Source organism: Oncorhynchus tshawytscha, linkage group LG01 (genome assembly GCF_018296145.1).
Source record: "Oncorhynchus tshawytscha isolate Ot180627B linkage group LG01, Otsh_v2.0, whole genome shotgun sequence".
In the NCBI taxonomy this organism is placed as follows: domain Eukaryota; kingdom Metazoa; phylum Chordata; class Actinopteri; order Salmoniformes; family Salmonidae; genus Oncorhynchus; species Oncorhynchus tshawytscha.
The window spans coordinates 46,542,834-46,555,410 of record NC_056429.1 but is presented as its reverse complement, the minus strand read 5'-3'; the positions used below and the strand labels follow the sequence as shown (position 1 = coordinate 46,555,410).

Here is a 12,577-nt window from a genome sequence, read left to right as displayed (position 1 = left end):
AACAGCATGATCATTACACAGGTGCACCTTGTGCTCGGGACAATAAAAGGCCACTTTAAAATGTGCAGCTTTGTCACACAACACAATGCCACAGAAGTTTGAGGGAGCATGCAATTGGCATGCGGAATGTCCACCAGAGCTGTTGCTAGAGAATTTCATGTTCATTTCTCTACCATAAGCCACCTCCAACATAGTTTTAGAGAATTTGTGTATGGCGTCATGTGGGCAGGCATGAACTACAGACAATGAACACAATTGCATTTTATCAATGGCAATTTGAATGCACAAAAATACTGTGACAAAATCCTGAGGCCCATTGTGAGGCCCATTTTTTTTATAGGTATCTGTGACCAACATGTCTGTATTCCCGGTCATGTTAAATCCATAGATTTTTTTCAATAGACTGATTTCCTCATATGAACTGTTAACTGAAATTGTTGCATGTTGAGCTTATATTTCTGTTCAGTATATGTCTTTGGTCTTCACAGGTCAACATAATTGGGGTCAAATACTATTACTGCATAACATTTGAACATACCTCTAATATAGTTTTTGGGCAAATCAATATTTTTACGTCAAGTAGTATTCACATAGGCAAGGTTGTGTAGTAACGAATTACATGTAATGGGGATTATGTAATCCGATTACAAAAATGAAGTAACTAATCAGCCCGGATTACTTTAAAAAAATGTCATTGGGATTACAGTTAATGTATTAAAAACATCTGATTATATTTTGGATTACTTCATCTAACATCAATAGGAACATTTTATTTTGTCAGCATTGCTGTCATGTCACGCACCCTAAAGACTTCTCACATGCTCTCAACTCAGCAAGAATCTACTGTCCTGGTGATGGCTTATTTTGTATTCCAATTGAATGAATGAATGAATGAATGAGTAGGTAAGGCTGCCATACCATTTACACCTGGCCCACTGGTCAATCAGATAGTCATATGGACTCCATAGAGTTGCTGCTTGATGCTTAGTTTGCAGCCTATTTACAGTGTATTTTCACTCTGTCTCTGAGTAGTGGGAGAGAAAATGCTTTCTGATTGCGCAACATTTCAAACACTGTTGAAAAGAAGAGGGTACCAAGCTTTCTGTTGGTCATGATTTTATTTATCAGCTTATATTGAGCAAAGGGTACTCAAGTCAGCCATTCACGGTGAGTGCATAAAATTTTGATTTAACTAGCTACATTAAATTTTATGTTAAATAGGCCTATCAATTACAACGCAAACTATTTGCAACAATTAGACTATATTTAGAGTTGGCGAACTAACAACTTCCTCAGGTGCTGAATTAGTCCCAAATGAATTATCTTATGTGATATTAGTGTCCAAAAAAATGTATACAAATTAATCTCTATATCTATAATTTGATAGGCTTATTGTGAAACCATCTAAGTATCATCATTCCTGCTTGGACATGTTTATTAGTTTAACATTGTTTTCATGAAATCATACAATTTTAGTAGTCTAAGTACACTTAGAATGAAACACATTGAATGGGTTTTGATATGACCATTAGACTACAATTTCTTTCTATTTTCTGACCCCGCAATTCAATTGTGGCATGACCAAATCATAGGCTTGTGCCACCAATTGAAAATGTTAGGAAAAAGTTAATATGGAGCCCTATGTATGCTCTCACACATAGAATATACAAGTCCCCAAATTGAAAATAGTAATGTTACTAAATAGAATAATTAGTTACATGTTTTTAAAAACGTGTTATAGATTAAAGTAATTCTAAAGTAATCTGATTACTGTACTCATTTTGAGTAATCAAAAGGATTACGTTACAGATTACTTTATTTTTTATGTAACTGTAACGGATTCCATTTTTCAGGAAACTGCCCAACCCTGCGCATAGTACACTAAATTCTCCTAATTGCACACAGAGCTGAACCAGTGCCTCTTCGGAATGTATATTGTGGCAAACCCGAGATATCGTAGAGCAATGGTGCCGTGCGTTTACACAGATCTTATTATTCACATATTATATATTCGGGTGAGAGCATATACACAGGGCTCCATACTAACTTTAACTAATTAGCATGTCCAAGCAGGAATGGATGATATTTTGATGTGCAACCTTAACCAGTGATTGTCATACATGTTTGGTTTGACAATAGGCCTACAATTCAAAATAGGGTTCCAGAATTTTCAGATTTTTTTTCAATATAGAGATTAATTTGCCTACATCTTTTTGGGCACTAATATCACATAATATAATTTATGCAGGACTAATTGACCATTGAGGAAGTTGTTAACTCTAAATATTGTTGCCAACTCTAAATATAAAGAGATTCATTAAAAAAACGCTATAGATTTTCTGAAATTATTAAAGAGATTGGTGTGTTTTTTTAATATCTAATCATGCCATGACATCACTTGATGGTTTCATTTCAGAGGCAAATAATCATGTTTCTTTTTCTAAATTCTATTATCCGCCTCATTCTCAGAGAAATAAGTAGTACTGATAGATTTTATACAGTCAAATGTAACAAATAACTACATTTTTCATAAAGAACTTTACAAATGATACATGTCTAATCATGTGACAAACAATTTTTGTTATGTAAAAACGATTTAATACAGTAATATGTGATCTGTATTTGGCATTTTAGTCATTTAGCAGATGCTTTTATGCAGAGTAACTTACAGTAAGTTCATTCATCTGAAGATAGCTAGTTGAGACAACCACATAACCCTAACATTACATGTACAGTGCCTTTGGAAAGTATTCAGGCCCCTTGACTTTTTCCACATTTTTTATGTTACAACCTTATAATAAAATGTATTAAATGTTTTTTTCCATCATCAATCTACACACAATAACCCATAATGACAAAGCAAAAACAGGTTTAGACATTTTTGCAAATGTATACATAAGTATTCAGACCCTTTGATACGAGACTCGAAATTGAGATCAGGTGCATCCTGTTTCCATTGATCATCCCTGAAATGTTTCTACAACATAATTGGAGTCTACCTGTGGTAAATGAAATTGATTGGGCATGATTTGAAAAGGCAAACACTTGTCTATAGGAGGTCCCACAGTAGACCGTGCACGTCAGAGCAAAAACCAAGCCACGAGGTCGAAGGAATTGTCCTGAGAGCTCCGAGACAGGATTGTGTCGAGGCACAGATCTGGGGAAGGGTACTAAAATATTTCTGCAAAATTGAAGGTTCTCAAGAACACAGTGGCCTCCATCACTCCCCGGGCCAAACTGAGCAATCGTGGGAGTAGGGGCCTTGGTAAGAACATGATGGTCACTCTGATAGAGCTCCAGAGTTCCTCTGTGGAGATGGGAGAACCTTCCAAAAGGACAACCATCTCTGCATCACTTCACCAATCAGGCCTTTATGGTAGAGTGGCCAGACGGAAGCCACTCCTCAGTAAAAAGCACATGACAGCCTGCTTGGAGTTTGCCAAAAGGCAGCTGAAGACTCTCAGTCCATGACAAACAAGATTCTCTGGTCTGATGAAACCAAGACGGAACTCTTTGTCCTGAATGCCAAGCATCACATCTGGAGGAAACCTGGCACAATCCCTACTGTGAAGCATGGTGGTGGAAGCATCATGCTGTGGGGATGTTTTTCAGCGGCAGGGACTGGGAGACTAGTCCGGATCGAGGACTACAGAGAGATCCTTGATGAAAACCTTCTCCAGAGCACTCCTAAGCACACAGCCAAGACAACGCAGGAGTGGCCTCGGGACAAGTCTCTGAATGTCCTTGAGTGGCCCAGCCAGAGCCCGGACTTAAACCAGATCGAACATCTCTGGAGAGACCTGAAAACAGCTGTGCAGCGACGCTCCCCATTCAACCTGACAGAGCTTGAAAGGATCTGCAGAGAAGAATGGGAGAAGCTCAAGAAGACTCGATGCTGTAATCGCTGCCGAAGGTGTGTAACAGTATTAGTCCGTCCACTCGCCCCTACCCGGGCTCGAACCAGAGACCCTCTGAACACAGACAAGTCACTCACGAAGCATTGTTACCCATCGCTCCACAAAAGCCTTGCAGAGCAAGGGGAACCACTACTTCAAGGTCTGAGCAAGTGACGTCAACGAATGAAACGCTATTGGCGCGCACCAATGCTAACTAGCTAGCCATTTCACATCAGTTACAGGTGCTTCAACAAGGTACTGAGTAAAGGGTCTGAATACTTATGTAAATGTGATATCAGTTTTTTTATTTGATTAAACTAGCAAAAAAATCTAAAAACCTGTTTTTAATTTGTCATTATGGGGTATTGTGTGTAGATTGATGAGGGGAAAAAACAGTTAAATCAATTTTAGAATAAGGCTGTAACGTAACAAAATGTGGGAAAAAATCAATGGGTCTGAATACTATCCGAAGGCACTGTGTATAAGATTATGGAAAGTATGATTATGGAGAGGCTAACTTACTTCCAGGAGAGCAGGGGGCTAGTATCGCCAAATCAGAGTGGGTTCATGAAGGGGAGGGGAACTATGGACCTAGTGCTCTGCTTAGAAGCAGAGGTCAGGAAGGTCCAGGTGGAGGAGACGGTTGTGGCTGTTTTTTTTGTCTGTGTAGAAGGCATATGATATGATATGGAAGGAGGGGTTCCTAATCAAGCTTGAGCTTACATACAGGATACGAACATTACATTTACAGTTGAGTAAATTAGCAGACACTCTTATCCAGAGCGGCTTACAGGAGCAATTAGGGTTAAGTGCCTTGCTCAAGAGCAGAACGGAAGGTCTATCCAGGTGAGGGTGGTGAAGTCTAACAGGCATGGTGGATAACAGTATACCGCAGGGGAGCATTGGTGAAGCGGTCTAGGGCACAACATTTCAGTGCTAGAGGCGTCACTACAGACCTGGTTCAATTCCAGGCCGTATCACAACCGGCTGTGATTGGGAGTCGCACAATTGGCCCAGCGTCGTCCGGGGTAGGCCGTCATTGTAAATAAGAATTTGTTAATGTGTGTGTAACCTTTATTTAACTAGGCAAGTCAGTTAAGAACATATTCTTATTTACAATGACGGTCAAACCCGGATGACGCTGGGCCAATTGTGGGCCGCCCTGTGGAACTCCCAATCCTGACTGGTTGTGATACAGACTGGATTCGAATCAGGGAGTCTGTAGTGACGCTTCAAGCTCTGAGATGCAGTGCCTTAGACCGCTGCGCCACTCGGGAGCCCAACTGACTTGCCTAATTAAATAAAAAATACAATTTACTCCCTGTAATGTAGGATAGGTTTATGCGTTGCACATGTCACCAAGTACAGTTGTCAGTTGTAACAGGGTGTTATTTGGTTTTCGTTTGGGAAGTCGAGGTGTGAGGTTGGGGGCAGGTGTGAGAAGGTCAGAGAGGAAGGGGCGTGAACGTGTGGGGGTATGCACTGCACAATAGTTGCAGTGATGAGGGTGGTTAGGATGTAGGGTGAAGGTAAAAACGGGTACACAGATGGCGAAGGTGTGAGTTTTAGAGGGGTACAGGGATGGGGGATGGGTGAAGAGGACACCTGGCTAGGGGTGCTTTGGAGGGGATAAGATTGTGTGTGGAAGTGGATTAAGAAACACTTATAAGAGTGTACAGGTATGTATAAGAGTGTACAAGAGTGTACAGGGCTTTTGGTTTGGGGTAAGGGTGAGAGTTCAGGCAGTAAGACTGGGGAGACGCGTACCTTGTCTGTGTCTGTCTCGTGGATGAGGTGCTTAGCCTCATTGTCAGTATGGTCAATCTCTCCTGGCAGGATCCACTGAGCTACGTCATGGTTATCCAGGAAACCATCCTAGCAACACAACACACACATAGAGAGCTGGTACAAACCATCCTGATGACACAACAGACACAAACCTGTTAACTTAGTATGAAAGAGAAAGAGGTGTGTGTGTGTGTGTGTGTGTGTGTGTGTGTGTGTGTGTGTGTGTGTGTGTGTGTGTGTGTGTATGTGTGTGTGTGTGTGTGTGTGTGTGTGTGTGTGTGTGTGTGTGTGTGTGTGTGTGTGTGTGTGTGTGTGTGTGTGTGTGTGTGTGTGTGTGTGTGTGTGTGTGTGTGTGTGTGTGTCTTAAGTATTGACATAGCTGGTCTGAGGGGTAGGGTACCTTAAGTGTACTGACTTAAAAAGTGATGTTATAGTAATGTATAAGGAGAGGATGTTGTTAAGGTGATCCAGTAGCAGCAGACTAGTGTACCTTGTTATTGTCTCTAAACTCTGTGAAGTGTTTTTTCTCCATCAGCACCCAGTCTGGTTGGTTCACTCTCTCCATTCTCAGGTGTGAACATGTCCCCCTGTGGTGGAGAGAACAGGATACAGCTTATACAGTAGGTGTTGTAATTCTAAAGTCTATTCCAGGGGTTATGAGCTAGTTCAGGTGTACAACAAAATTGTGAAATGTCTGTGGGGGGAGAAAAATCACTGGGGATTCACTGGGGGATTCACTGGGGAGAAAAATCACTTTTAAAATCATGCCTACTGTGCATCTCTGGGTTATCTTCTGTTTGTGTATGCATACTAGCACTTTTCATTTGACATATACAGTTGGTTGTGGACCCAAGAATATCACTCATACATTTGTAATAAAATAAATGAAATATTTTTTGTTCTCATAAAATGTATAAAGAACCAGATATTATGTTTGGTTGATGACATATTGCATGTTATCTGTTTGGAGGGTAGTCGGTTGAAGGAGAGACGAGCCAATGTATTCATCAAGGGTGATCTTCCTATAACCGTTCTTGTCAATGTCTTCTACTGTTTCCTGAAGCGAAACAGAAAAAAATATAGTTGTTTAGAAGTGGGCTGGAGAAAAAAAGTGCACCACCTGGATGTTCCTCAGAATTTGATTGATCCTGTGACTATTGACTGAACCCAGTCCTCTGACTGACCTGTATGACAACGGTCTTCATGTGGTCGTACTCCTCAGGGTGAAGGAAGGCGGTGAACTAGACCTTGGTGGCGATGCCGTCCCCGTCGCGGTCAGCTGTCCTAAAGCGCCTTTCGTCTCTAGTCAGCATGGCCTTGTAGCTAGCCTTGTCATCTGCAAGGGAGCGGAGGACATTCTCAGTCAAGACATGGCTTTGTAAAGCAAAGATCAGGGTCTGTATGTATCAAGCGTCTCAGAGTAGGAGTGCTGATCTAAGATCAGGTCCCCCCCCCCTGTCCATGTAATGTTACTTATTATGATCTAATAGGCTAAACTGATCACTCCTACTCTGTGACGCTTTATTCATACTGGCCCAGAACTACACTGTCCGTGTAAATACTCTTGGGTTGTGTACTGCAGTCAAAGTCTAGCCTACTAAAACCTTCTGAATCAGAGTTTATCAGTGATGTGTCACTAATTTACCCTCTCTACTACAGATCTCTACTTTAACTCCAAAGGGAAAAATGTGTTAACATGTTCTGTTTTCCACCTCTGTTTGTTTCTTTGTATCATGTATAAAATACATGGATATTGTGGTAACTCCTTCCCCTGCCTTTGTATTAACAACACAAACCTAAGATGACACCACTATCACATAGCTGTATAGACACTACTATACTGTCATGTTGAGTTCTCTCCTCTCATTCCCATCTCATTCTTGGATTGTGTTTGTAGCTCATGATCAATCTCTCCTCATATCACGTGGTAATTATATAAAATTAGACCCTACATAAATAGTATCTTGGTTGTGCCCAAGCCTGCCCATCATTCCAACAATCTTTAGCACCCATATCGCCTACTAATTATACACTGACTGTACGGTAAATTGGGACGACCTTTTTAAAATCACAACCCCCTCGCTCATTTGCCTCAAAGTTAGGCTACCCTCCCTTGTCGTAACCAGGTAGTAGCCGTAGGTGGTGTTTTTGTATTCCTCCCAGCCGATCTTCCCATCCTTGTTCTGGTCGTACTAGGGTTTAGGGTTTAGGCTTGGTTTCTGTATAAGGTAATTTCTATGTAAAAGGACCCATGAGCACCAACATGAAGTTCATAGGAGCATATCAAATTGGGTGTCAAATTAATGCTAAGAGTATATTTTTGAGAAATGAAGGCATATTGTATATACATTTGTTACAGGATTAGTTTTTGCCATTCATGTTTTGAGTTTGGACTTAGCACATTAGCACGTAGGGCGCACCGATTGGTGTCACCTTGTTAGTCAGTATGTGTTACATCTTTGCTGGCTTGTCCATCTCGTTAGTTAGAAGGTGTTTCACCTGTGCTGGCCCAAGTGATATTTAAGAGCGGCTGGCCCAGTGCTTCAGTTGAGATGTGCAGTGTCAACACCTTTAGTTGTTAGACATCACCGATCTTCTAACCATCACTGATCCATTTTTCCATTGGTTTTGTCTTGTCTTCCTTCCCACCTGGTTCCAATCCCATCAATTACATGTTGTGTATTTAACCCTCTGTTTCCCCTCATGTCCTTGTTGGAGATTGTATGTTAGTGCTAGTATGTGTTGGTGCGCGACGGGTGTTGTACCCATTTTATTATTTTTTGTATATTTTGGTTTTTGGAGTTTGTTTTTGTGAGTTCTTATTAAATGACTCCGTTTATACCAAGTTCGTTCTCCTGGACCTGACTTCCCTGCCATCAACACGCACACCTTACAGCCTCTTACTTGGCAAATTTAGTGGGTACTCAGGTGGGTGTCTTTTAGGTCCCAGTTTTTGTTGCTATGTAGTTCTCAGTGAACACCCCCATGAGTGTCTTTTAGAATCCCTCCTAAAACCCCACCTGTTTTGTTTGTTGTCAGTGAGTCTTTGTTAGATCCCCCTTTCTTTTTAAGCAACATTTTTTGGTTTTCTTTCTGGGGAACTTAAACACATGTTACACCCAAATTCAGTCTTATTTGGGACAGAGCTCATTAAAATAATAGTAGAATAATAGCCAAATATTTTAAGGAGGATATTGCATATTTATACCTTGGTATGAATATTTAGGATACATCACCATGAAGAGAATGACATTCATATCCAAAATTATGCATTTCTGTGTAGTACAGATCAAGGACCCATGAAGAAATTATGTTACCGCAATTATATTACTGGGTATAAATCCACTTCACTTACTGTAGTATAATAGCCAAAATATATATATATTTTAAAGTCAATGAATTAGCTGACAACCCAACCGTTCTGCAGACTTCATTGAATCTTAATTTGGAACAGATATTTAAGAGTTTTTTTAAATGTGGAAATAAAAAACTGAGGAAATTTTACAAAAAATCTTACTGTGTACTTGCTGATGTAAAAAAAGGCTTTATAAAATACATTTGATTGATTGATTGAACAAGTCAAGGTTAACAGTATGCTAAGACAGAGGCAGGGGGTGAGATGTCTTCACATAAACACAATGACTGTAGTCAAACGGAAGAGTGCAAGCATAGGTGGTTGGGGGAGGGAGAAGAGCGGGGAATGAATGTGTAGAAAGAGAGAAAAAGGATTGAAAGTAAAACAAAAATGATTCAGGATGTAATGTTGACTACCAGATGGGTAGGGCTAGGGATAAAGAATTAGTGTATGAAATAATGCACCACAAAGGGATGAGAAAGGGACAAAAGAAAGAAAGGGAGGGGTGTCTATTGGAGTAGGATGAAGTTGTTCCTAGACACTGATCTCAGGTCAGTTGCATTCTCCTCCTAATAGTTAAGGGTATGAGTTTAGAGAAGGCAAGCTGATCCTAGATATGCGCCTGGGGGTAACTTCTAACCTAGAGCAGTGAGAGTGGGGCTACATCCCAAATGGCACCCTATTTCATACATTGTTCGCTCTTTTTGACCAGAGTCCTATGGGCCCAGGTCAAAGGTACTGCTGTACATAGGGAATATGGACCTGGGTCTAAAGAAATACATAACATAAGAAATATTGGCCCTGGTCAAAAGTAGTGCATATTGGCCATTTGGGAAGCTGCCAGCCTGGGTGTCGTGGAACATAATGTACCCAAGTTTGTCTTTGCTTTCCTCGGGGTTCAGCTGGTCGAAGGTCTTGGCTTCCTGTTTGCCCAGGAAGGCTTCGTGGTCATGATGGAAACCAGTGGAGTCGTCATGGGCATGGTCACTCAGGTCACGATGGCGATGGACACGGTTCTCTTTAGCAGGCACAGCTACCGCCACCCCGATGATGAGAATGAGGGACGGTAGTGACTGCCGCAGCATCTTCTGTCCTGAGAAAGAGAGACACTACAGCAGACTGAACAGAACTTAGCCTACAAACAGACAGAGATGATACTTGCCAGATGATATGGGACTCACTCAAAATAATACATTACTGGTTTTTACAATGTTTATTTAATGCAACAGTGATAAATATGGGCATAAAAAAGTTGGTCAAACTTTTCGCCCTATTTATAGGCTACTGTCTTGAGTCCAGACTTGAATTGGGATAACTCAGTCAATGTCGGTTGTCTTAAGTCTTCTGAATAATGAACACAACAATGAATTACATCAATAATGCCTGTAAATGAAAAATAGAAAAGGGATGCAGTTAGGTTGTCTACATATTTTATGTCAATGAGTCTAGGCAACTCTTAATTGGGGTGGCAGGAATCATAAAACACGGGACGAGATGTTAAAAACTGTCCATTGTGCCAATAGATGGAATGCACTCGCATGAGATTTGCCGTGATGTTGACAGAGTGGCATGGGAGGTTTATTTCTTAGACTGGGTTAAGATGTCAATTTTGGGACACATCCTCAGTAGTGTGCCTTCGAATCAGTGGGTGTTTCGGCCTTTAATCACTAAACACCCTCATCAAAGGTGGCCAGCTAAAGGGTGATCAAGCCTTAGCTTGTGTCCCATGCCCAATTAAGATGTCCCACGGGACTATGCAAGGCAGGGGCGTCCTCTTCCCTGAGCCAGCCCTACAGCTGACCGCATACCTCATATGCCCTCCTCAAGTTGGAGGGATCTGAATTGGGTTCTCAGGTGGGGGTGGGGGGTCATGAAGTTATAGCCCAGCAAGGGTCCTTCCGTTTGATCCAGATCCACTGGCTGCCTCTTTCAACTGCTTGAGAAACTGCTCTGACGGTCTGCCGCAGGAGCCTGTCCATGGATTCCAAGTTCTTTCAGCAACCTGATGGTGGAAGAAGCCACGAATCCTCTGCATCCCACTTCAACTGGCCAGACTTTTGCATTCCAGCCACGCTGAGTTGCGTCTGCTGCCAACTCTGTGTAACGCAGTTTCTTACGCTCGTAGGCCTCTTCAACAGAGTTTTCCCACGGGACTGTGAGCTCTATGATGTACACAGCCTTTCATGAAGGGGACCAGAGTACCATGTCTGGCCTAAGGTTGGTAGAAGCAATCTCAGGTGGAAAAATTAGTTGCTGGCCAATATCGACAAGCATCTTCCAGTCCCGGGCCATGGCTAGGTGTCCAGTTTCTGGCTTCGTAGGAGGATACTTGGGCCTTTTCTGTCCCTCCCGGATGAATGTTGTTGTTTTGACGGGGTTGCTTGTTTTTGGAGGTAATGAATTGGTTGCACTCCTCTTGATCTCAAGTGCTGCAGCCAGGCTCTTGAGGACCTGATTGTGCCTCCAGGTGTAGCGGCCTTGTGAGAGGCTGGTCTTGCAACCTGTCATTATATGCCTGAGAGTCCCTGGAGCTGGGCAGAGGGGGCAAGTCGAGTCCTCGCCATACCATTGATGTAGATTTTTTGGTGATGGAAGCACATCATAAACAGCTCTTATGATGAAGCTGATGTTGCTTGCCTCCATTTGCCAAAGCTCACTCCAGTTGATCTTTCTCCTCTCCAGGCCTTCCCACTGCGTCCATTGCCCTTGTTTAGCAAGAGAGACAGCCTTTGCACTTCTTGCAGTCTCCTCCTGTCTGCGCACCTCCTCGACCACCAGCTTCCTGCGTTCAGATGTTGTTGCCTTATGGAACGTTGGTTTGCTTGCTGCCAGGCCAAAGCCTCCTCTTCCATGCTGGATATTGCCCACAATGTCTTGGTGTCTCAGAGCTGATGTTGCTTGCTGCACAGCCTTGGATGATGTCCATTTCTGTCCAGTTTGTAGGGGTGGTGCAGCCTTGTTAATGGTCTGGTCTTTGGAGTCCTTCAATGTCATCTGAAGTCTTACTTTAGAGCACTTGTACTCCTCCGTTAGACTTGTAAGAGGTAGTTCAAGGACCCCTTTGCCATAGAGGCCGATGTTACTCAGGCATCGTGGGACACCCAGCCATTTCTTCACGTATGAGGTAATGGTTCGCTCCATCTTCTCCGCTGTTGTTATTGGGACTTCATAGACGGTGAGTGGCCACATTACCCGGGGGAGAAGTCCAAACTGTAGGCACCAAAGCTTGAGCCTCCCAGGCAGTAGTGTTTTGTTGATGTTCTCAAGACCGTCGGCGATGTCCTGCCTTACTTGCTGCACTTGATCTTTATCCCGGAGGCTTTCGTTGTACCATCTACCCAGGCTCTTGATGGGTTACTCAGACACCGTTGGTATCGGGTCATATCCAATGCAGAACCTCACATCTTTAAGCTGTCCCTTGACTATGGAGATGCTTCGAGATTTGCTTGGCTTGATTTTCATCCGGGCCCACTTGATGTTATCCTGCAGTTTTGCAAGTAACCGCCTGGTGCATGCTGCAGTGGTGGTCAGTGTAGTC

General features: G+C 42.4%; 1 pseudogene; it reads right to left on the bottom strand.

The window, feature by feature from the left end:
- Positions 1-3,926: 3,926 nt before the first annotated feature.
- LOC112260606 lies at positions 3,927-12,228 on the bottom strand (annotated as a pseudogene).
- Between the last annotated feature and the right edge of the window lie 349 nt (positions 12,229-12,577).